The 24849-nt window shown below is 41.3% G+C and overlaps 1 protein-coding gene across 6 annotated transcripts in view; it reads right to left on the reverse strand.

Annotated features, from left to right (window-relative positions):
* The window catches only part of cfdp1 (craniofacial development protein 1), a 189150-nt gene that overhangs the window by 49497 nt on the left and 114804 nt on the right, over positions 1–24849 (reverse strand). The window lies entirely within an intron of this gene.

Below are 24849 nucleotides of genomic sequence, written 5' to 3' on the forward strand. Positions count from 1 at the left end.
GGAGAAGGCATCTAATCTCTCTGCTAGGTGCTCATCCATGAATGATGAATCGGGAGATGCAAGTGCACCTCACATTGGCAGATGAGCTGCCCGTCACCTCAGTGGACTTGGGGCAAGGGCACCAGCTCCTCCAGCCCTCTGCCAGTGGCCACTGTATCTAATAATGCCACAATGTCTGAGGAGTACCCAGCCATGGGGCTCGATGTTGCTGCCCAGCCGGAGTCAATTCAGGCTCTGGTGGCCAGAGGTCATCAAAGTCAGCAGGCTGCCTCCAATGATACAGCCAGCGAGGGAGAGGGGCAGCATCAAGACAAAGCACCCACAGGCGCAAGTTTAAAGGCATAGTAAGCACAACAGGGGAGTGTCATGGGTGACATTATTCGCATTAATTAATTTGAGCTTTGTTAGATTTGGAATATTTGTATGCTGTTTTTATGTTAATATGTAGTCACATAAATATGTGCCTCAATTCAATGGGCTTTGTACACTGGCCAGATGTTGTACAGGCTGGTAAGCGGAGGGCTTTGTGTGGAGCAGGATTTCTGGTTTGGGTTCTAAAAGACAGTTTCATTGTGATTAAAACATTGCCATTGGATTGAGTCAGCCTTCATACCTTGGATGCCCAGCTAAAAGCTGGATGAATGCATCCATCATGTCGCTGCGCCCCTGAATATCCCTATTGTCTGCCTCCAAGTCCTCACCCTGTGCATTTCCAGGCTCATCCTCTATCCATCACTGGAGTCTTCCTCCCTGGCCTGTGGCCCTGCCTCGCTCTCCTCTGCCTCTTTTCAGAGCTAGACTGTGTCCCTCTTTTCAGAGCTAGACTGTGCAGGGCACAGCACATGACTGATTGCAAGAAGCTGCACAGATCCTCCACTGATCCTTGAAATGAAATGATGACGTAGAAGTTGAAGGCAACTGTGACCTTCAGCGTCATGACATGGGGTGACACCCCACGAGGCTTCAGGCAATTTCAGGACCCATAATGTTGCAAAGGTATGTCACTGTGTCCCTGGAGAAGTGTAGCCCCCTGTGGCACTGGACCTTAGACATTTGCAGGTATTTGGTGCATTGCCTGTAAACTGGGTAGTGACTTCTTCCACATCCCTGCCCGCATTAGCCTCCCTGCTGGCTTAGCACCAACTGAGCCCATGCCTCTCCTCTTACAGGTCTTTGGTTGGGACGATGGTTGCAATCACCTTGCCTCCTCTCCCTCCTGCCTCCCTCTTCCAATGATGTCCCGCCAGTGGAGTAGACCATCTCCATTAGGACCAATGCTTTGCAAATGATGGATCACTGTCCTCCAATCCTCAGCAAAACATTCCAGGGAGATCCCCAAATGCTAAAAGTCAAGCTTCAAATGCTAAACAATAAACGAGGAAACTCAATACTCAGATAACTACAAACTCTGTCACAGAGAAACTGCTACTGCTCTGGGGACCTTTTATCCTACCCTTGGATGAGGAAATGAAAGAAACGTAATGAGTGCCCATTTGTTTTGTGTGACGAGCTAAAGATCACACGGGCAGCGTAAAATTCCTGTCCATTGGATTTTTAATGGCCTTAATTGACACCAGACATGCATCTGATTCGCGCACATGCTCACGGACCTCGGAATCACACGCGTGTACGATGTCAGGAAAGGCTCCTGTCATCTCATGCAATTTGATGCAATTCCGAGTCGGGTGCATGCCCACTCCAGCCACGTAAAATTCTGACCCATATTTCCTGGAATTCTATGTTTGAATCCCTCCAAACAGGTTTCCATCCTTGTCACATTACCAAAACGGCACTGAAAGTCACAAATAACATCTTACGTATGTGACAAAAGTAAACTCACCTCATCCTTCACTGTTTTCCAGCTGGGTGGGACTGCTCTCACCTTGTTCCAGTCTTAACTAATTGTAGCCAGAGTATCTGCTGCAATGGCTTCTGTCCCCACTCCTGCACTGTTACCTCTGGTGCCCCCCCAGCTTCTCCGTGCATCCCTTCCCCTGGTAACAGGCCAAGACTAAACCATCTGTTCACAAAGTTGCTCTCATATTTGATCCCTGAGATGAGCTTTAAACCAAGTATTTGCGCCATCGCCAGGACAACCTATTTTCACCTCTGCAACATTGTCTAATTTCACCCATCTGAATTCATCTGCTGCTGAGGCTCTCATTCATGCCTTGGTTATCTCCAGATTTAACAATTCCAATGCACTTCTGGCTGATATCTGTAAACTTGAGGCCATCCAAAACTCTACTGCCAGTGTCTTAACGCATAGCAAGTCCAATTCCCCTATCAACCTTTGATAACTTACACTGGCTATCTGTCAAGCAGTGTCATGAATTTAAATTTTTCATCTTGGTTATCAAATCCCAGTGTGCTATCTTCCCTCCCTACCTTGTATTCTCCTCCAACATCATACTTACGCTCATCTAACTCTGGCCTCGAGTGTCGCTGATTTAATCTCCCCACCATCGGTGGCCATGCCTTCAGCCTTAAACTGTGGAATTCTCGCCCTAAACCCCTGCACTTTTCTATCTCCTTTTCCACCTTTAAGACACTCTTTAAAAACCTACCTCTTTCACCAAGTTTTTGGGTCATCTGATCTAACATCTCAATGTGGCTTAGTGTAATGCTTTGTTTTAAAATGCCACCATGATGCACTTTGAGATGGTTCATTATGTTAAAGGCACTGTACAAACATAGCTATTGTTGATGAAACTTCATTCACCCAGGTGGTTAGAGAATGTGGAACTTGTTACCACATGGAGTAGTTGAGGTGGATAGTAGAGATGCAGTTCAAGTGAAGCTAGTAAAGTATACGATGGAGAAAGGTATCGAAGGTTACGCTAATAGGGTTTAGTCAGAAGAAACTTGTAAACACTGGCATAGGAAAGTTGAAACATTCGGCTTCTTTCTGTGCTGTTAATTGCCTGAAAGTTATCTTTTAACATCAGCACTTTGATATTTGCTGGCAAGCTGAGGGGAGATGCAGCCCTGATACCAGATGAATAATTACTTGAAGGAATTAAATATCATGACAATGTAAAATCAATATTTCAAAGATCTGATCATAGTAATGGCTTCCAGGGATAGATTTTACAATTCAGCATTGCAGGCTGCGTTTCGTGCGACAGGAGTGCATTATAGAAAAGTTAGTGTGCCGCATATACTTCATAATCCTAATGAATGGAAAATCATGTGATGTGTGCTAACTTCTGCACCCAAATCTCAAATGTGTGTTCATATTGCATGCAGCTCTAGACTGTAAATCTGTAAAGTATACACCAAAATTTTCAAATAAGGTTTACAGTTGGGTATAGATTAAGACATCCTGAGTTTGACAATAGTATTGCACACCCTAATCCATTATATTTCAGAACCATTTTATGGGACTGAAAAATTGTTACTTCAGCTCAGTAATGTATCAAGATTTGGAGTGGGGGGGGGGGGGGGAGAGCGGGGGAAGAGAGATAATTAGGGTAGAGGAGGTGGAGCAGAAAGTGTTTCATAGCCTCCTATTACTAATTGAATGGAAGTACAGAACTGCCAATGTTTACACCATAGCGTCCCAAATGTAGTAAAAAGAGTTAACAATCATGCATTGATACCATGAAATTAATGATCAGCGTAGAATTTCTGGAATAAAGACAGCAACGCTCAAGTCAGGCAGACTTAAAAATCATTTAAAATCAATGCCTTTTTGTCAGAACTGGAAAAAGTTTGAGGTGTAACAGGCTTCAAGCAAGTGCAGAAGCAGGGAAGTGCAGGGCGGGTAGGAAAAACAAATGGGAAGGTCTGCGACACTGAAGACAGCAGAGATGAAATGACTAAAGGGATACTGGCACAAAAGGAGATGATAACGGGACAAATAAAGAAACTAATGATACATCTACAGGAAGCTTAAATGCGAACAACAGAATCATCACTAAGTCTCTCCTGTCCAAAAACATGGGAGCAGAGTTTATGTTCTGGAATTGCTGAACTCAATGTTGAGGCCCAAAAGCTGTGAAGTGCTGAATACAAAAATGAGATGCTTTACCTCAAGCTGATGTTGAACTTCATTGGAGAAGTGTTGAAACTGAGGGCTGAGAGTTCAGATTAGGAGTGAGACAGAGAATTAAAATAGCAAATACTAGATGCTTAGGGTCATTCTTGTAGTCTAAAAACAGGTGCTCTGCAGAGCCATCATCCAATCTCATTTGGTCTCCCCACTGTAAGGTAGACTTCATTGCGAGATGCAAATCAGTATATTGAGTTGAAATAAGTACAATAGGTTGTTTCAGTTGTAAAGGGTCTGGGGTCTAGGTCAATGGAGGAGCAAAAAGACAGGTGTTGCACTTGCTTGAGAAGGGAGAGGGTGTTTGAGGTTGCGGGGGGTGGAGGAGAGAGACTGAGTGGATCAGGGTGTCAAGGGAATGGTTCTCTCAGAATGCTGAAAGGGAAGAGGAAATTGTGTTTGGTGGTGACACCATGTTGAAAGTGATGAAATGGCAGAGATGGTCCATTCAATGTGGAGGCTGGTTACATTTACGTGCTATAATCTTGTAACTTTTGCCATTTCTGCGAAAGGTCATTGACCTAAACTGTTTCTCTCCAGACAGATACTACCAGAGTTAATAAGCATTTCCAGAATTTCTGATATTATTTCAGGTTTCCAGCATCTGCAGTATCTTACTTTTATATTTGAACTTTTAAGATGGGGTGCTATGTCTACTTGTGAAATAAAGTTCCTCTGCCTCCTGGTAAAATCGTGCATGGGATATTTATAAAACAGATCTGATGTCACTTGTGCCTTGTGAGAGTTTCAATCAGTTTTTTGCTGAGAATTACAATTACATTGATGTTCAAACTTATTTCATTATTTTTACTGCCCAGTTGGAACTGGTGAAAGAATCTGACAGCTGTGTACACTCTAAATACAGGCAAGCAATGAACATCAGGGTTTGATTGCACCTTTTTTCAGTGTTTTAAGTGTGTCAGATTATAACGCCAGAACTATGAAAGATCAATCACGTTCAGAAGAAAACTGTTACTAAAACAAATTTTCTGAATTTGTTCATTTTCCACTTTACGCAAGCATTTTACTCATGCTCCTGAGAACTAATTTAATGGCAAAAATTGTTCCCATTTGCACAGGCATGCATCGCAAATGCACGCGAGAAAGAAACAAAACAGACTAACTTGTCACGTTAGGGGGAGAAGGTAAGTACTTCATGACGTAATGTCATTCTTCGAGTAACAGGCAATGCATTGTTTTGCATGTGCGTAGTCTAAGTTCATTAGGGGGGGATATGAAAGATTACAAAAGCTGAATATTAACTAACATTTTTGGACACAGGATCAAAGGGTAAATTTGAATTAGTAACTTACTTTCTCTTGCTGTCAAAAGGACTTGGTGAAATTAACCCTTTAAATGCATCAGTGACATTTCAACACAAAAATGGAAATCTTCTACAATACAATGCACTTTCAAATATTTTGAATGAGAAAGGTTCTTTGTTGCAAAGCTTTAATTATATGATTGTACTTTAAAGTATTCCAGATTTGAAAAGCACAAACCCAATCTTAAAAATCTTAGTCCTTAAAAGTGTGATAAATATTTTTTTGAGGACTATTACTCTGACTTAGTCACATCTGGAAGATGCCAACTGATTTAACAGGAAAAGGGAAAATAGTGATCGTAGATTAGCAAAGGAAAAAATATCATTGCAAAGTCAGGATATTGAAAGGTCTTCACTATTTTTTTAAATATAAAGTAAAAGTGTTAAAGAAAGCTTTAAAAGCCAACAACATTGATAACACATTTAGACAGTCAAGACTTCCAACATTGATTGTTCGATTTTAATTTTCTATACAGACATATATAAGGACAACTGCCATTATTTTGGTCACATTTAGTTTGATGCATTGCTAACCAAAAGAACATAACTATTTTCGTTGTACTTGCAGCTGGGCAACATCTTTCACGTATAGCCAAGTTTCTTTTTTACTTCCTCTGTTGGGGGCCAATAAACAACATATTTGTCAATTCCACTGGGAAATCAGCTTTATAGAGTAGCGTCCATAATTTCAAGGACTTTATTATTCTGATCCCTCCGCTCTGGATGACAAGAATTAACATTTTTACATGCTGAAAAATGTCATCAGAGTTCACTAACTCTGTTGCATCACTTTGGTATAGCCCAAATCTCTATGGTCAAGTTGAATAGCAACTTTTCTTCAGAGAGAAGAAAGCACACAACTGAAAATTACCATCATTTCTGAGAATAAATTCAATTCAATTTAGGCAGAACTTTCGGATATTCTCTTAGGATTTCACTGATTAACAAACATGGACTTGGTGACCCATGAAGAACATGATGTTCATTTATGCTACAGGCAGAGCTAAAGTTGTGGTAGTTATCAATATGACTGCGGGTCTCGTAACATCACTACTTCATACATATCCAACATGAACTGAAGAAAAGGATTTAAATCGAAGGCAGGTGAATAGTTTTTTTTAAGCTGCACAGGGTTCTTCCGTAGATTATTTTTAAAAAAGTGTGTTTGCAGCCAAAATAATCTAACTACCCACGATGACTATCACATGGAGCCTTCATAAATTAGGTGACCAAAGGTCTTGAGTATGATGCAGATAAAACTGGGTTAGCATGCTAAAAGAGTGAAACAAATTGCCTGGTTCCCTCATTGTCATGACAGGAAACTTGGTCTTCTTCTCCAGGGTGACCTTTGGAGCCAGACTATAAATAATTTTAAGACTCTACTAGCATTTCTTCAAAAAAGAGTATTGAATCTCCTCCCCAAAAATGATTTTAATTTATATTAATTTGAAAGCTTAGTATATTTTATCAACGGTAACAGAAATTCTTAGCTAGGCACACCAAATGTGGAAGTCAACCCCAGACTTCTGGTTTTAACCGAGGGTGGATTGGAAGGCAAGTGACTAACTTGCTCTCTGGAAGCAGGCCCCCAATTTAAGTATTTTAACGAGCTGGCCTGGCTCCAATTTTAGCTGCATTTCAGATTTAACACCTGCGGAGCAAGTTTCCAAGGCTTTGGAAAACCTGGCAGCTGGAGAGAGGTCAACTGGATCCAACAGGTAAATAAATGCCTTTGCAGCTTGGGGGCCATGAAGAGCTGGAGTGATTCTCCCATCTTACCCAGCTGCTAATCTCCTCGTGATTGTACCCTTGTGATCACTCCAATCCCCAACCAATCTAATTTATTACATTGCATAGTCACATAAAGCTTTATAATAGCATGTTCAATGTAGACCATATATCGGATTTTATAGTACATTAACCAAATCAGGGACAACAGTTAGTAAAACAGGCTTACAATGTAATTAATTGGTACAATAAACACGGCACGAGAGACTTGGCATTTGCTTCATAACAAAGCTTGTATTGATGGACACTTATATTCAACGGTAACTGTCTTTAATGGGTACTGCATTCCCAACCGTATCACTGCATTCCAAATATAGAAAAAGATCAAATAATACCATAGGAACTTTCATATCCATCTGACAGGTGGTCAGTTGTAATCCATCAATTATGGGGTCACAGCAGGTTTGGCAGAAACCTGGAAGCAGATTTGGAACAAGACAGGTATGGCATAGAGAAAGAAAAGAATGACTACAAAGAATAAGAGCCACATTACTAATTTGCAGAAAACTGTGAGAATATTAACTAATGAACAGCGACTGTAAGAACTTGCAGGTATGAAATGCTAAGGCTGGTGTTGACGATAACAAAACCGATCCGAGGTGTAATTCCAGAATCTGCATGTGCTAGGAGCGGTCACAGCTTTCACACTGCCACTCAAATGATATAGAAATCTTCCCTTCATTTCACCCGTTTAGATGGCCTATTCATTCATACGCAGAGGATTAGTGAGCAAGGAACAATGCCAATTGCCACCAATGTGACTTAACCTTCTATGACCTTGGTTAATTTGAATTCTGTTCAAAGCAGAGTCTATTCAAGTACATACAATTGCGAAATTGATTCGCCCATCTGAAATCCTTTGCACGGAGAATAAACAAGTCATGGTAATTACATGACAGCGAATACATGGCACTGTGTCTTACATGATGGCATGTAGATGGACGGAGAGAAGAATTTTTTTAGACAGGTAATTCAAAAGAGGAACAAAGGAAAGTGCAGATTATCAGCATAGGTAGATGGAACAGTGATGGACAAAGGTGAAGGGCACGTTGCAGTGTACCTGCTAACAGCAGCAATCAATCAGCACAACAAAGTGCTGCAAGATTATTTCAACAGATTGGACTGTAATAAATATTTAGAGACAGGAATCACTGACAGTGACTGGTTGAGTGGTCTTGGGAATAATAAGATTTGAATAACTATGGTATGGTCAGGCTTCTGAAGGGTTCAGGATCACTGCACCTCTAATTCCAAATATTTAAAGTGGCAGATTCGAAAGTGCAAAATAGTCATCGACTTTACTGCTGAAAAAGTCATATAGCTTATTAGTACTGCTGTCCACACAAGCCTGATTATCATATTAACACAGCTTTGTAGAGAGGTTGAACAATGTGGGACCCTTTTATCTAGAAAAGGGCTGACCTAATTAAAGCCTTAAAAATTCTGAAGCGGTTTGATCAGGTAGACAAAGGAAATGTTTCCATTCTTGACAGAGACCTAAAATAGGGGCCATAAATACAGGATAATAATTAATAAATTTAATAGAGAATACAGGAGAAATGTCTTCACCCGAAGAGTAATTACAATGTGGAACTTTCTACTAAATGGAGTACTGACATGAATAGTATAGATGCATTTAAGGGGAGCTAAGTAAACAGATGAGAGAGAAAGGTTTTGATGGTTATGCGGATAGGGTTAGATGAAGAGGGCTGGTAGATGGTTCATTTGGGTCATTAATACTAACATACATCAGCTGGGTGGAATGTCTGCTATAAATTCTGTGTAATGTCATTAATTCGATGTAATGTAATATGTTTGTGTTGTTTTGGGAATGGCTGATCCTTTGTATTCTCAGGTCTGTCAGTCAGTCCAAAAACACAAGGCTGGTAAATGTATGACAAAATACTTCTGTTTTTTTCTAGGTGGGAAAAATCAACGGGGAAGGGAGGGATTTTGCAAACTGTTTAGTTATCAGTGCCCTCGGTAATTGCCTGGCCCTTTGAAGAGGAGACTTGGCAATTTTACTTGGCTCTCCACCCTGCGGAAATGATAATGGAATCCAAACTTTCACCACACCCAACATAAATTGATCCCTAGAGTATAGCCAATCTGTGAGACCAGACATTTTCACACATCATCATGTTTCGAAATCAAAGAATTCCACATTGTCCTAGTTAAGGAATTTAGATCTAAAGGAACAACTGTGACAATGAATGTATTTTAAGTTAATAAAAAATACTTCAGTAAAATCAAGGTATCAACTGTTACATTTCCTAAATTCTCAAAACATCTCTATATTAAATATGTGGTGATAGTTTTCTAAGAATATTCATTTGCAGTAGTTTCCAAAACCATATTTGAAGTTTTGCTCCAAATTATAACTGCGTGGAAAGACACAAAGATACAGAGATGCAAGAAAAGTAATCTTTGCAATAATGTGGCCATCAGAACTTGAATGGAACCGATAGACTTTTCCTATCCTCTCATTGTTTGTGCCTCACAAGAAATCGTTTTCAAGTGTAAACCAAGGGTTAAAGATGTACTTTTTAAGAAGACAAGTCCTCCTTGCCTCCTTTCTCTTTGAGGTTTACTTAACCAGCTGCTCCAGTTTTTGGCTGTTGATTTTAAACTATTCCTCAGTTGTGCAAGACTGCAATTGGAACAAGTCGATGGCCCCACTGTTCTTCCTCTCTTGTTGAGGGAGGAAATGACTAACCCCTGTTCATTGTCTTTCCACAACAACATAACTGAGATCAAGTACTGAAGCATGTGGAACTGAAGTCAGTGTCTCCTCCCAGTCACTTCTAGCCACCAGGTTTTAATGTGCTGCACCATGTAGAGTTTGGGCGGGGAGCTACACAGTCAAAACAAACCAGAAATTGAGGCGCAGTGGTTAGCACTGCTGCCTCGCACCCAGGTACCCAGATTCGATTCTGGCCTCGGCTAACTGTGTGTGTGGAGTTTGCATATCCTCCTCGTGTCTGCGTGGGTTTCCTTCAGGTGCTCCGGTTTCCTCCCACAGTATGTGGGTTAGGTTGATTGGCAATGGTAAATTGCCCCTTAGTGTCAGGAGGACTAGCAGTGTAAGTACATGGGATTACGGGGATTGAACCGGGGTGGAATTGCAGTCGGTGCGGAATGGCCTCCTTCTGCACTGTGGGAATTCTATGATTCTATGAATATTGGGTATCCTTTTAACTCAACCTTCCAGGTGGGAAATTCACAGGTTACAGCCAATTCTACGCTCTGTCCAATATTGTTTTGTGTTGAGACAAAATCAGTCGGTGCAAAGCGAATGCTGCAGCTGCTGCCATAAGTTTCCTGTTGGATGGGTTAGGTTAAAATTTCTCTAATTATTTTCAGACACCAAATCACGTTAAATACCTTCTATTATGCCACTCACCGTCTGCCACCCACCAAAACAGCAATTCCAAACAACTAACTGTGAATTAGACATGTTGCATGCGGCCTGCGGTGTTGGGCTTAAAGGAGTGAACATGGGGACAGTGGTAGGCCATTTAAGCCTTGAGCATGTCCCACCATTCAATGAGGTCATAGCTGGTCTGTGATCTATCTCCTCCATATGTCTGCCTTGGCCCCATATTCTTATTACTTTGGCTAACAAAAAATTATGTCAGTTTTAAAATTAACAATTGATCTAGCATCAATTGCTTTTTACCGAAGAATGTTCTAAACTTCTAACATGCTTTTTGTGATTTTTCTCCAATTTCATTCCTGAAAGATCTGGCTCTCATCTTATCCTTCCCCATTAGCGGAAATACTTCCTCCCTTCAATGCATCCTATCTGTTCCCCTTAATATTTTGATAACTTCAATCAAATCATCCTTTAATCTTTTAAATTCCAGAGAATACAACCGTAACTTGTTCAATCTCTCCCTGTAAGCTTTACCCTTGGCGTCCAGACATACTACTTAATCTATCCTGCTTTTAAAGTCAGAAAATTACATTTTTCATTACCCAAGCAGAGACAAAAACGTGTTGCCTACATAACAACAGTGATTGTACTTCAAAATGATTCATTGGTTTTAAAGCTATTCCAGGCCACCCAAGGATGTGATAAGGCACTATATAAATGCAAGTCTGTATTGGATTCTCAGATTTTGTTTCGCATTTGAGCCCTGCAGACACCTTTACTTTACACCTTAAATGCCACATCATAACCAACATTTATCTTGTCACGCAGGATTTAAAAACAACAACAAGTGCTGGAAATGCTCAGCAGATCTGCGAGCATCTGTGGAAAGAGAAACTGAGTTAGTATTTCAGGTCTGTGACTTTTCATCAGGACTCGAAGCTAATTCTAGCCCTATATGATAAAGCCACTGTTTGTGGCAAAACAAACTATAGTTATTACAGTTTAGCATGTTTTTACAAACAAATACTTTAAGAAATACAAGTACAAGGGATGCTGTATACAAATATCAGAGTAAGGGAGCTTCTGTGCTTCTATAGAACATAACAGCGCAGTACAGGCCCTTCGGCCCTCAATGTTGGGCCGACCTGTGAAACCAATCTAAAGCCCATCTAACCTACACTATTCCAATATCATCCATATGTTTATCCAATGACCCTTTAAACGCCCTTAATGTTGACGAGTCCACTACTGTTGCAGGTAGGGTGTTCCACGCCCTTACTACTCTCTGAGTAAAGAACCTATCTCTGACATCTGTCCTATATCTATCACCCCTCAATTTAAAGCTATGTCCCCTCGTGCTAGCCATCACCATCCGAGGAAAAAGGCTCTCACTGTCCACCCTAGCTAATCCTCTGATCATCTTGTATGCCTCTATTAAGTCACCTCTTAACTTTCTTCTCTCTAACGAAAACAGCCTCAAGTCACTCAGCCTTTCCTCATAAGACCTTCCCACCATACCAGGCAACATCCTGGTAAATCTCCTCTGCACTCTTTCCAATGCTTCCACATCCTTCCTATAATACAGTACTCCCTCTCTAATGACATATTTGCCTAAAAAGGCAGTTTGTAAGGCAACGCTCATCTTGTCTTTCTACTCACTCTTATAATAATGCTTTCAACGAACTTATTCACTGTTTTATGGCAGTCACAAATTTATATTGGAATAAAGGATTAAGAAACAACTACCTTTAACTTCACAAGACTAAAACTGATCACGCGACTGTTACAGTTATCAGTCACATGAAGGACAACAAAAGAATCAAACACAAATTAAACACAAAGGGGGAAAACGCACTGATTGGAGAAGCACAAGGGTCAAGGCTGATGAATTATGAGCAAATATGGAGCAATGAGACAATAGTAAGCAGGTACATGACCTGATTTATCAATTCAAATTACCCAGGGTGGTAAATGAGAACACACAAACTGGGAATATTCACAGAACAAAAGGGATATAGATATAGCAAAGCCCTGTAAACATGAAAGTAGTGGCTGGAAAATACGTGTCAAGGAGAACCTTACTGCTCTGTAATCCAGACACCCTGAACAGGGGTCAGAGTGGGGGAGAGAAACAAGACGCCCCACCTAACATTGGCAGGGGAACAATGTCGTTTTAATCTAATCTAATCTCCGAATTACAGGAACAGGAAGATTAAAAGAAAAATTCCAAAGCAGCGAAGAATAATTCTGTACAACTAGAATACAAATCATTTTGTGGAGGTAAGCTGTTTGTTATTTATGCAGGTCATGCCAATCTAATTAAATCAAGGTGTAAGTATTCCCATTTTATGCTGTAAAGGCCTGACTTTGCAATAGTTGATCATCCATTCCCAGTAATTACTGGATGGCATTGAGAGAACTCACCTTCTATCAGGGAACTACAATCATTTTTTGCTTATGCAGCTACCTTGGGCAAAGATTCTCCAATATGAACAGGAAATTGTTCACATAGCAACTAACCACAAAACAGTCAACTTCAACAAACTGTTCTACTGACAAATTCCTCATCACAAAATTAGATTTTTCCTGGGTTTGTCACCAACCACAGAAACCAATGTCCTGTAACCTGATAGACTTCTTGCTCAGTATAATGTTTGCCCTCCTGTCAAAATAGTATGCAAGGATTAGTCGCTGTAGGAGGTCTGAATGAAGCAGTGGAGTAATGTAATGATTGATAGTAATGTGTAGTTTAAGTAGGTTTCACAGAGCTCTGCTTTTCGTTCTGACATTTACTTTGTCAGCATAATAGTAATATTTAAGAGATAATTTTTCTTTAAAAATAGCCTTCTATACAAAGAAAAAATTTCAAATTGGATATTTGTCCTATTTTAAAGAAGGATTTTCTTCTACATTTTTCTCATTATTTGTGTCATGCAGAATAATGTGGTGTTTCACTCAAAAACATCAAAGCAACACAATGAAAGCTATTCCCCATCTCAGGAGCTGAGATTAGCCAGGTCACATGAGGGAGTTGGCAGGACAACAATAAGGGTTCCTCCCAGGATTAAAAAAAACAGCAGATACTGGCTGCAAAACTTTCAGTGTATATCGTTCAACGTTACTAATGCCATTTTGTGTCCAAAATGAAAAACCTGTGCCGCATACATACACTTCTGGTGCGGGCTCTTCCAAATGCCATTTTGGGTAGGTCTGTCGTGCCAGTTTTAGGAGCGCATGGCAGGATTATGCAAAATAGGCAGATCGCCTCCTCAGTGTGTAAAGTTAATCTGATTGTAGTGGTGTTACTTTTCAACCTCAACACTCCAGCTGATGTCCAATCTTAATCTGGCACAGCTGAATCTGTTCAGTAGGACGGACCCTCATCAGTACTAGTTAAAGGGACCACCAACTATTTTCTGATGGGAGGGTGGGGAAAAAGGGGTGGTGGAAGAGGCGGGGGAAAGAGAGGAAGATAGAGGAGGAGAATAAATCGCAATAAGTCCCAATCAGATGCCTCTTTTTCACGAAGAAGGTGCACGCTGAAATCTTAACTCCAGAGATAACCAAACTAGTGTTTTATACAGTTCTCACATAATTTCCCTGATCTTTTATTCTGTGCCTCAGCCGATTAAAAAAAAGTATCCTGTACGCTTTTAGTCACCTTATTTACTTAGAGGTTTACAGCATGGAAACAGGCCCTTCAGCCCAACTTTCCATGCTGCCCAGTTTTCATTATTAAGCTAGTCCCAATTGCCCAGGTTTGGCCCATATCCCTCTGTACCAAGCTTACCCATGTAACTGCCTTAAAAGACAAAATTGTAGCCACCTTTACCTCTTGCAGCTCATTTCAGACGCTTGCCACCTTCTGTGTGAAAAATTGCCCCTCTGGACCCTTCTGTATCTCTCCCCTCTCATCTTAAACCTATGCCCTCTAGTTTTAGACTCCCCTACCTTTGGGAAAAGATGTTGACTATCTACCTGATCAACGCCCCTCATTATTTTAAAGGCCTCTATAAGATCCTATGCTCAAGGGAAAAAAGTCCCAGTCTATCCAGCCTCTCCTTACAACTCAAACCATCAAGTCCTGGTAGCATCCCAGTAAATCTTTTCTGCACTCTTTCTAGTTTAATAATATCCTTTCTATAATAGGGTGACCAGAACTGTACACAGTATTCCAAGTGTGGCCTTACCAATGTCTTGTGCAACTTCAACAAGACATCCCAACTCCTGCATTCAATGTTCTGACCAATGAAACCAAGAATGCCGAATGACTTCTTGACTACCCTGTCCACCTGTGACTCCACTTTCAAGGAGCTATGAACCTGTACCCTTAGATCTTTGTTTTATAACTCTCCCCAACGCCTTACCATTAACTGAGTAGGTTCTGCCATGGTTCAAACTACCAAAATGCATCACCTTGCATTTATCGAAATTAAACTCCATCTGCCATTCATCAGCCCACTGGCCCAATTGATCAAGATCCCGTTGTAATCCTAGATAACCTTCTTCATTGTCCACTATGCCACCAATCCTGGTGTCATCTGCAAACCCAAAATTCTAAATCCTATATTCTCATCCAAATCATTAATATAAATGACAAATAACAGTGGACCCAGCACTAATCCGAGGCGTACAGCTGGTCACAGGCCTCCAGTTTGAAAAACAAATCTCTACAACCCTCTTCTGTCATCAAGCCAATTTTGTACCCAATTGGCTACTTCACCCTGCGGTACCTCGTCAAATGCCTTGCTAAAGTCCATGTAGACAACGTCAACTGCACTGCCCTCCTCCACCTTCTTGGTTACCCCTTCAAAAAACTCAATCAAATTCGTGAGAGATGATTTTCTACTCACAAAGCCATGCTGTTCTTAATCAGTCCTAGCCTCTCTAAATGCCTGTAGATCCTGTCTCAGAATACCTTCTAACAACTTACCCACTACAGACGTTAGGCTCATCGGCCTATAGTTCCCAGGCTTTTCCCTGCAGCCTTTCTCAAACAAAAGGCACAACATTTGCCACCCTCCAATCTTCGGGCACCTCATCTGTGGCTGTCGATGATTCAGATATTTCCGCTAGGGGATCTGCAATTTCCTCCCTAGCCTCCCACAATGTCCTGGGATACACTTCATAAGGTCCTGGGGATTTATCTACCTTGATGCACTTTAAGACTTCCGGCACCTCCTTCTCTGTAATAAGTACATTCTTCAAGACATCAAGACTTGTTCTTGCTACCTTGATGAAACTGTGGACATGTACTCGATGGTCCCTCTGTTTCCCTACACTTAGTACATACCATTTATTGTGTATCACTTTGTCTGGTTTGCCCTCTCCACATGCATTACATCACAACTTTGCGGAATTAATTCCATTTGTCACCTTTCTGCTCATCTGCCAGTCCATTCACATTTTTGCAGTCTACAGCTTATTTTCTCACCATCAACTACATGGCCAATTACTGCACTATCTGCAGACCTCTAATTATGCTCCTCCGTTTAAATGCAACTCATTAAGATAAAAGGACAAAAAGCAAGGGACCTCGTAGAGAGGCCTGCGGAACCCCACCTGAATCACTCGTTTACTATTATCCTTCACCTCCTGCCATGGATCCAACGCCAGAGAGAGAGAGAGACAGACAGCGAGAGAACGAAAGCGATTTCACAGCCCAAAATTAAATACTGCCATTAAAAGAGAGGCAAAGAAGCAATAGAGGTAAGAGGGAGGGAGGGAAGAGATAGCAACCATAACAAATTGTTTCATAATTTGTAAAAATCATAGGGGAGAGATTGTCAAAGAAGTATTTGCGTAATATACATCTGTAGTATGCTCAAAGTCCAGCACATACAAATGAATTATACAATGCAGTTTTTATGTAGCCAAATGCCGTAACTATTCTGCGCACAGCAAGATCCCACAAACAGCAAAAAGATGAAATATTTATTTGGGTGGTGTTGGGTGCCAGAGGAAAATTGGTCAAGACATCAAAGTTCTTTAAGTAGTGGCATGAGATCTTCAGTGTTCATCTTATCCAACAATGCAGGACTCCTTCAGCTCAGTGCTCGGGTACTGGAGTGAGTGAGGCGTGCAATCAATTTTCTGACAAGAGTCTGGAGCGTTACAACCTCAGACACAGCACAATCCAGTAACCTGTATTTTGTGAATGCTCCTAGTGTACAGCTTCATCTTTAGAAGCAATTCATTTCAATTTATCTATTATAAAGGCTAAAATCTATTAAGACATATACAGGAACAATTTTTGAATGGTGGGGGAAGCAAACTACAGAATAGGTCTTCAGCAAATAAGTAGATTTTTTCATAAATAAAGATGACTTTTCTTACCTATTCACAATCTTCCCCATACTCAACAACTAATCAAGCCTGCATTCTCTGGAGTATAATCACAAAGTGCACAATTAACCTCAATTTCACTGCATGTAAAAAATAATCATTCCCTATTCACGCCATGCAATACTACTGAGATTGAAAATATTTAATTTGCCAAACCTTATCCACTCTATTTCGGTATTAGAAATATTAAAATCAAATACAATTTTAAAAGATTCAAGCCAAGCCTCTATGATCACAGGTTAGATAGCAGGGGTTGAATCAGTGTCAAGCAACGTTGATACTTCACTTGTTGTAGTCTATGGAATGCCTTTAAGAAATCTGCAAAAGCATATGGTGTAGTAAAATGGGAGAGAATCCGCAAGTCCCACCTCACATTGCTTTTCAATGGGAGTGTCCCTCCAGAGAGATATAATGGACTCAACAATTATGAATTACATGAAAATGTCAGCATATTTTCCATCAATGATGCTCTAATACTCAACATAGAACACTTCAAAAACAATTGCCTTTGTCTGAGCTTTAAACGTGCCATAATTATATTAAAATAAGGCATATTAGATGGCATTCATAGGGCCAGAGTGCATTCAAGGTCAGGTTGTTCACTCACCAATTGATCCCAACCATACCTCGAAGGGAAAGTGGGGTGGCACAGTGGCTAGTACTGCTGCTTCACAGCGCCAGGGACCCAGGTTTGATTCCTGGCTGGGGTCACTGGCTGTGGAGCTTGCACGTTCTCCCTGTGTCTGCGTGTGTTTCCTCCGGGTGCTCTGGTTTCCTCCCACAATCTGAAAGACGTGCTGGTTAGGTGCATTGGCCATGCTAAATTCTCCCTCAGTGTACCCGAACAGGTGCCGGAGTGTGGCGACTAGGGGATTTTTACAGTAACTTCATTGCAGTGTTAATGTAAGCCTACTTGTGACAATAAATAAACTTTAAACTTTGACAGGGTACACAAAATCAGAAGTCAGCCAGCATTGGTTTACTATTACATATTTCCTAGCAACCATCTTAAAAACAGTATAGACAAGAGTCCCAAAAACAGGTCACCCCTGCCAAAAGTGATTGGTTATCTAGGAGATGAAGGGATTATGAACAGTTTTTTAAAAAAGACATACAGATAGATATAGGCCAACAAAAGAGAGAAAGCAGCAAGTGAGCACAAAGGATAGAAGCCAAGCAACAATTTATTGTGCCAACCTGTTACACCAAAAGGAAGTGGATGAGGTTATTATTTAACAACATCTATTTATATAGTGGCTTTATTGTAGAAAAAAAACAATCCAGGGTGCTTCGCATAAGCATACCCAGTCAATAATGTACACTAAGGAGCTAGGAGATGCAGTGACCAATAGCTTGGTTGAAGATGCCAGGTTTAAAAAGGAGGATACGAAGCTAGAAAGGATGCTTCACAGAGTAGCGTCTAGACAGCTGAGGATATGGTCTCCAACAATAGGGTGACGGAATGGGGTATATGTACAAAAGGACTAGAGATGGAATAATGGAAAGTTGTGCTGTGTAGTTGATAGTTAGAGATAGGGAGGGGAAAGGCCATTCCGCGCATTGATACAAGGATGAGAATTTTTAAATCGATGTTGGGGGCTCTGTAACCAATGTAGATCAGTGAGTTCATGAAGTGATGGGTCAGCGGGTCTTGGTTCAGAGTAAGATATGGGCAGGACTTGAATGAAGTGATGTTTATGGAAGGTGGAGGATGGAATGCCAATCTGAAGAGCATTGTAATAGCTGAGTCTGGAGTTTAAAGTTCATTTATTAGTGTCACAAGTAGGCTTACATTAACACTGCAATGAAGTTACTGTGAAAATCCCCTAGTCGCCACACTCCAGTGCCTGTTCGGGTACACTGAGGGAGAATTTAGCATGGCCAATGCACCTAACCAGCACGTCTTTCGGACTGTGGGAGGAAACCGGAGCACCCGGAGGAAACCCACGCAGACATAGTGAGGATGCCCAGACTCCACACAGACAGTGGCCCAAGTCGGGAATCAAACCTGGGTCCCTGGCGCTGTGAGGCAGCAGTGCTAACCACTGTGCCACCAGAGGTGGCAGAGGCACAGATAAGGATTTGAGCAACAGATGGACTGAGGCAGAGCAGAGGCAGATAAAGTGGAAATCAACAGGTCTTTGTGATAGGAGGACATGGACCAGAAGCTTGGCTCAGAAATCGAAAACAGAGGATATGAACCGTATACTGCAACCTTAGAAAATGGCCCAGGAGAGGGGTAAGAAATGGGTGGCAGGAAGTTTGTGGTGGGGACCATGGATGATAAGCTTCAATTTAAAAAAAATAACTGGCAGGAATTGTGGCTTCTCCAAGATTGAATGCCAGATAAGCAGACTGAGAGCAGAGGCATTAAGAGGGGCAATTCCTTACAAAGATCTTCCAATTATTGTCATTTGCAGGTATTCTCCAGAGGACTGTCCAACAGTGAAGATGAGGGAGAGAAAGAAAATTAACTTTCACTTGCCACAATCTTCATACAAACTACAATGAATTTTGCATTCAGACAATACTGCTGGATTCAACCAAGTCTCAAATTCAGTAAAGAAATTAAAGTTTTAAAAATATTTTACTTTTAATATAGAAGTATTTTGCAAAAACTATTTAATAATTAGCATTCTAGCCTTTTCTCTTAGTCTAGCCCTGGAATGCAGCTTCCTTCAGCTGAGGGGGAACGAGGACCAGAAATATTGGTAACCACACGGAGGCATTTTGTAGCGCCCTCACCAGCTTATGTTTGTTATCCCCTACTCTAGTGTAACTATTCCAGTCCTTATCAAGTTCATTACAATTGATGGCTCAACAATATTTTATTTAGGGGGAAGGGGAAGAGCAATAAGTGAAAGAGGAAAAGTGACAACAGTTTTTCCAAATGTTACTTCCACAGAAACAACTTTCTCTCATGAATACCAAGCAGTGTGTGTATGTTACATGAGAGAAAGTCTAAATGTCAACACTGCTTTTCAGCCACAGGAAGAACACCCCACATACTGCAGGACAAATGAAGGCTTGTCGAGGAATGATGCCAATTCAATGTATTTACTACAGAAAAGAAAGGCATTTACACAAATACTCTGGTGCACTTTTTTTTAAGATTCAGAGGCATGATTGCTCGTCTCACATTGGACTGTTTGGATATTTACATCTTATGCTTCGGTGGATGGGTAATTCAATACAATTAAATCACCACTTTAGTTGCTCCTAAATCTCATACACTGCTGCTAGTTGGAGCTCTGATTGATGTTGCTGCCAGTTACAGGTTATACACTGGCATAGCAAACATCGCCTTGTTTCAGCATCACATTTTTGATTGAGGTTATGAACATCAAGCTGTTGGCAACAAGTAGGGTTCATAAATACGCAATGACACCAGGACATAGCAGCCTATACTCTGATAGATAAGCTCCTGATTTTTTATACTATGGTCGGTATTTCTGCCTAAAGATTTGGCATATAGATTTAACTGGTGAGATCGCGATATTCAATTTTCACTGCCTCTCCTGATTGCAATACATTTTAATAAATTTAAATATAATTAAACACACACTGTGCCAGATTCTCCCCCCCCCCACAAGATTTTCTTACCTCATCAACATGATGTCACGTTGGTGAGGTTTACAACAGGTTCACCCAGATGTGAGCCTGTTTAGGGGATTCCTCCAAAGGCGGGTATAGCCCCTGACTATTCCCCTGGGAGAAAGGGGGATGCCAGGGATGTTTGGGGGAGGGGCCACAGGTATCTCTGTTGGGGGAGGGGGGGGGAGAGATGAGTTATATTTGTTTATGTGATCGAGGCACCCTTTTTCTTATCTCAGTGGAGCTGGTTCCCGGCTCTAAGAGTCCCCACCTCACCAGAGTGATAGCGCAAACCACCCCCACTCTTTCTTTGTAGTTAAAGGGACAAGATCTGGAGAAAAACTGACCATTGGAGCTGGAGAGTTCCACACCTGTTTCTTACCTGAACTGACACAGCCAAATTCTCATAAGATTCTGCCCACAGTGTTATCATGGGAGCGCACAACAGCCTGACCACCACTATTGCATCCTGGCAGTTTGATCATCCGTCACAGGAGAGATTGCTCAAGTCCAAAGAAATATTTCTGTGGTTTTACTGCCTCAATATTTTGGAGGTTGGAAGAAACAGTTTTTCCCATTTTGGCGCAAATATCTCACTGGCAGCAGTCAGAACATCTGTCAGGTATGCTGATAAGATGTGATGACACAGGGTTGGAGGAGGCGTGTGTGATGCATAAATGTCTGCATAGACCAGTTGGGCCCAATGCTTGTTCACAAGTTGCCACTTCTGTGCAATTCTATACAAGAACAGCAATAATTGCATTTCTAAAGTACTTCATTGGCTGGAAATGCTTTGGGATGTTAAGGTTATAAAAAGCGCTATGTAATTGAGTTTTCTCTATCATCTTCTTCCTTTCCTTCAGTTCACGCTAACGTTCCCTTCAACTTCCCTAATTCATCCTTGTTTCTTTTATCACCTCAGTTCATGTTAACATTGATCCTTCTCCCCCCCCACCCCAGCCCAACACTCAAACTCAAGTTTTTCCAGTTCACACTCACATTTGCTCCGATATTTTACTCAGAAGGATGGTCAGGAATTATTTTGGTAGTTTTGCAAAGGTTAAGGTCTCCAGAATTAAAAAAACATTGAAAAATTCCCACAACAACAGCCCCAAACCATTGCCAAAGTGTGTAGTGGGAAGTGTGAAAGGTTTGTTTGTACTGCCCCTTTAGATGCACGATCAAGTTTGTTTGCCTGACTGGTTGTGCTCCTGTCATTTCTAGGTGCATCATTTTTGAATTTGGCCTCCCATCATACTCTTGGAATAACAGCAAAACAACAGCACAAGGTCATTCGTTAAAATGCATTCACACTCCAGACTGTAAATGGAAGTCGAAAAAGGTCCCAGCTATTCAAATATTTACCCTAACACATAGTTCAAGATGTTTCTTTTGTATTACTCACCCCATCCCGTAGATTTGAGGGTTGCCAATTGTGTGGTAATTCCTGTATTCTACCAGAGTTACTGGCCTTTAAAAATGCAGGCATGTAATAAAGAGCAGCAATATGTCCAATGTGGAATAGTGTGTGACTTGAGAGGAGAACTTGGCGGGAGGTGGGTTGTTGTTTTCATGTTGTCTCCGTCCTTCTATATATTAGAGGTTGCGTGTTTGGGAGGTACTGTTGAAGGAGCCTTGGCGAGTTGCTGCTGCGGTGCATATCGTAGATGGTACACTTTTTAACATTTGTGCATGGATGATGGAGGGAGTGGATGCTCATGGGGTTTGTTGATGGGCTGTTGTTCCAGCAGACTACTTTGTCACGAATGGCGTCAAGCTTCTTGAGTGTTCTTGCAGCTACAAGAGTTTGGACCAGTACCTTAAACAATTTCCCAACTGGAGGTCAGTCATCAAATAAAGGACACGTACATGTTCCATATAACACACTGCTGTTCTGCGAAGTGCTTAACATGGCAGGAGTGGGTGGCTTTCACGAATGTTACGAAAAACATGCGCTTAAAGCACACCTGCTGATTCAGAGAACTAAATGGAGCATTCTATACATTTTACTGCTTTTTCCCACTTTTCCACTGACTTTCCAGTCCAGCCCAACACTTGGAACCCAAGTTCATACAAGACCTTAGGGCAAACTAGCATTGTATTGCTCAACACAGACCAACAAAAAGGTTTTACTCCTTTTGAATAAAGAGTCAATAATAGAATGCCTCAAACCATTTAGAAGTACCGCAGCTGCTATTTTAAGCACAATGGCTTCCAAAAGATCATTGTCTCCTTTCAGTTTTGTGCGCGCTAGAAATCAAACAAGTGCCCCCAAGCTACAGAGCAGAATCGGAACTGAAATGACAATTCGGAGACTTCAATTGGCAAGTATTAGATTGCAGAAGGTTATGGTTCACAATTTTTCCTGAATTCCAAGTAGTATGATCCAGCTGTAGCTGGAAGGATTTCCATAACACCAGATCCCTTCATACAGCTACATGTGTTTCACAGCACACAAGTAAAACATTATGCAACAACTCTAGAGTAACTTTACAAATGTACATGCCAAATTATCCCACAAACCTCACAGTTCAACAGCCATATCTTCCGCTCACATCTAGAAACATTCTAACAATTATGATCAAGCCAACTCACGACCTTCCATATTACAACAACCTAATGCAATTAGTAATTCTGTGAATAATGAATAGATGGAACAGTTAGACTGCAGTGAGTTATAAAGTTGGAATGAGTTCAATGGATTCTGATAAAATGATAAACCACACAACATTTACGCAAGTAATCACATTGAGATGATATTCTCGTCAACAATTCATCTCAATCCAATTGTTTCCTAACATATCAACATGTAGTCTTTAGTATTTCCATGTGGTTGCATGGCTGAAAGCCAGTCATCCTGCACGTAGCAGTTGTAAAAATGAAGCTGGAGAAACAATTGGTAACAGGATGCATAAGAAACATACCCTGAAAAGCAAGTCACGTGGTACGTAAGGGAACAAATGCACATATAAAGGAATGTTGAGAGGGCCATGGTAAATTATATTTGTGGATTGGTTGGACGTGGATCATGAAAGGTCCAAGAATTTGGGTTGGGAATTCTCACTTCTCAACTGCATAAATGGAATTGGACATGAGCACAATTGGAGCAATATCAAAGTTTATTAAACCTAATTAAGGTGCAGTAAACGGCAAAGAAGAATGCTCGGCAAGACCTTGGTGCCCTTGTGCGTCAGTCATAGAAAGAATCATAGAAACCCTACAGTGCAGAAGGAGGCCATTCGGCCCATCGAGTCTGCACCGACCACAATCCCACCCAGGCCCTATCCCCACATATTTACCCGCTAATCCCTCTAACCTACGCATCTCAGGACTCTAAGGGGCAATTTTTAACCTGGCCAATCAACCTAACCCACACATCTTTGGACTGTGGGAGGAAAGCGGAGCACCCGGAGGAAACCCACGCAAACACGAGGAGAATGTGCAAACTCCACACAGACAGTGTCCCGAGCCGGGAATCGAACCCGGGACCCTGGAGCTGTGAAGCAGCAGTGCTACCGTGCCGCCCAAAAATTATGTTCTAACTTCTAACACAAACTTTCTAAAGTCGCTGAAAGTAAGTGTGCAGGTACAGCAGGCAGTAAAGAAGGCAAATGGTATGATGGCCTTCATAGCGAGAGGATTTGAGAATAGGAATAGGGATGTTTTGCTGCAGTTATATAGGGCATTGGTGAGGCCACAATTGGAATATTGTGTGCAATTTTGATGTCTTTATCTGGGGAAGGATATCATTGTTAAAGAGGGAGTACAGCGAAGGTTTACCAGGCTGATTCCTGGGATGGCAGGTCTATCATATGAGGAGAGACTAAGTTGGTTAGGGTTATATTCACTGGAGCTAGAAGAGTGAGAGGGGATCTCATAGAAACTTATAAAATTCTAACAGGGTTAGATAGGGTAGATTCAGAAAGAATGTTCCTGATGGTGGGGAGTCCTGAACTAGGGGTCATAGTTTGAGGATAAGGGGTAAACCTTTTAGAACTGAGATGAGGAGGAATTTCTTCACCCAGGAGGGTGGTGAATGTGTGGAATTCACTACCACAGAAACTAGTTGAGGCCAAAATGTTGTCCGATTTCGAGAATAAATTAGATATAGCTCTTGGGGCTAAAGGGATATGGGGGGGCAGTGGAAGGGAGGATCAGGATATTGAATTTTTTGATCAACCATCACCAAAACGAATGGCGGAGCAGGCTCAAGGGGCCGAATGGCCTTCCCCTGCTTCTAGTTTCTATGTTTCTCTACCAGAAATGACAGTAAATGGTTGGTGAATGCAGTTCACTGTACAGAAATTATGAAATTGTGAACTAATGAACAATTATGAATTGGAAAATTGACAGGTTCTCTAGATCATAAAT

This window comes from Mustelus asterias, chromosome 4 (genome assembly GCF_964213995.1).
Source record: "Mustelus asterias chromosome 4, sMusAst1.hap1.1, whole genome shotgun sequence".
NCBI classification, from domain to species: domain Eukaryota; kingdom Metazoa; phylum Chordata; class Chondrichthyes; order Carcharhiniformes; family Triakidae; genus Mustelus; species Mustelus asterias.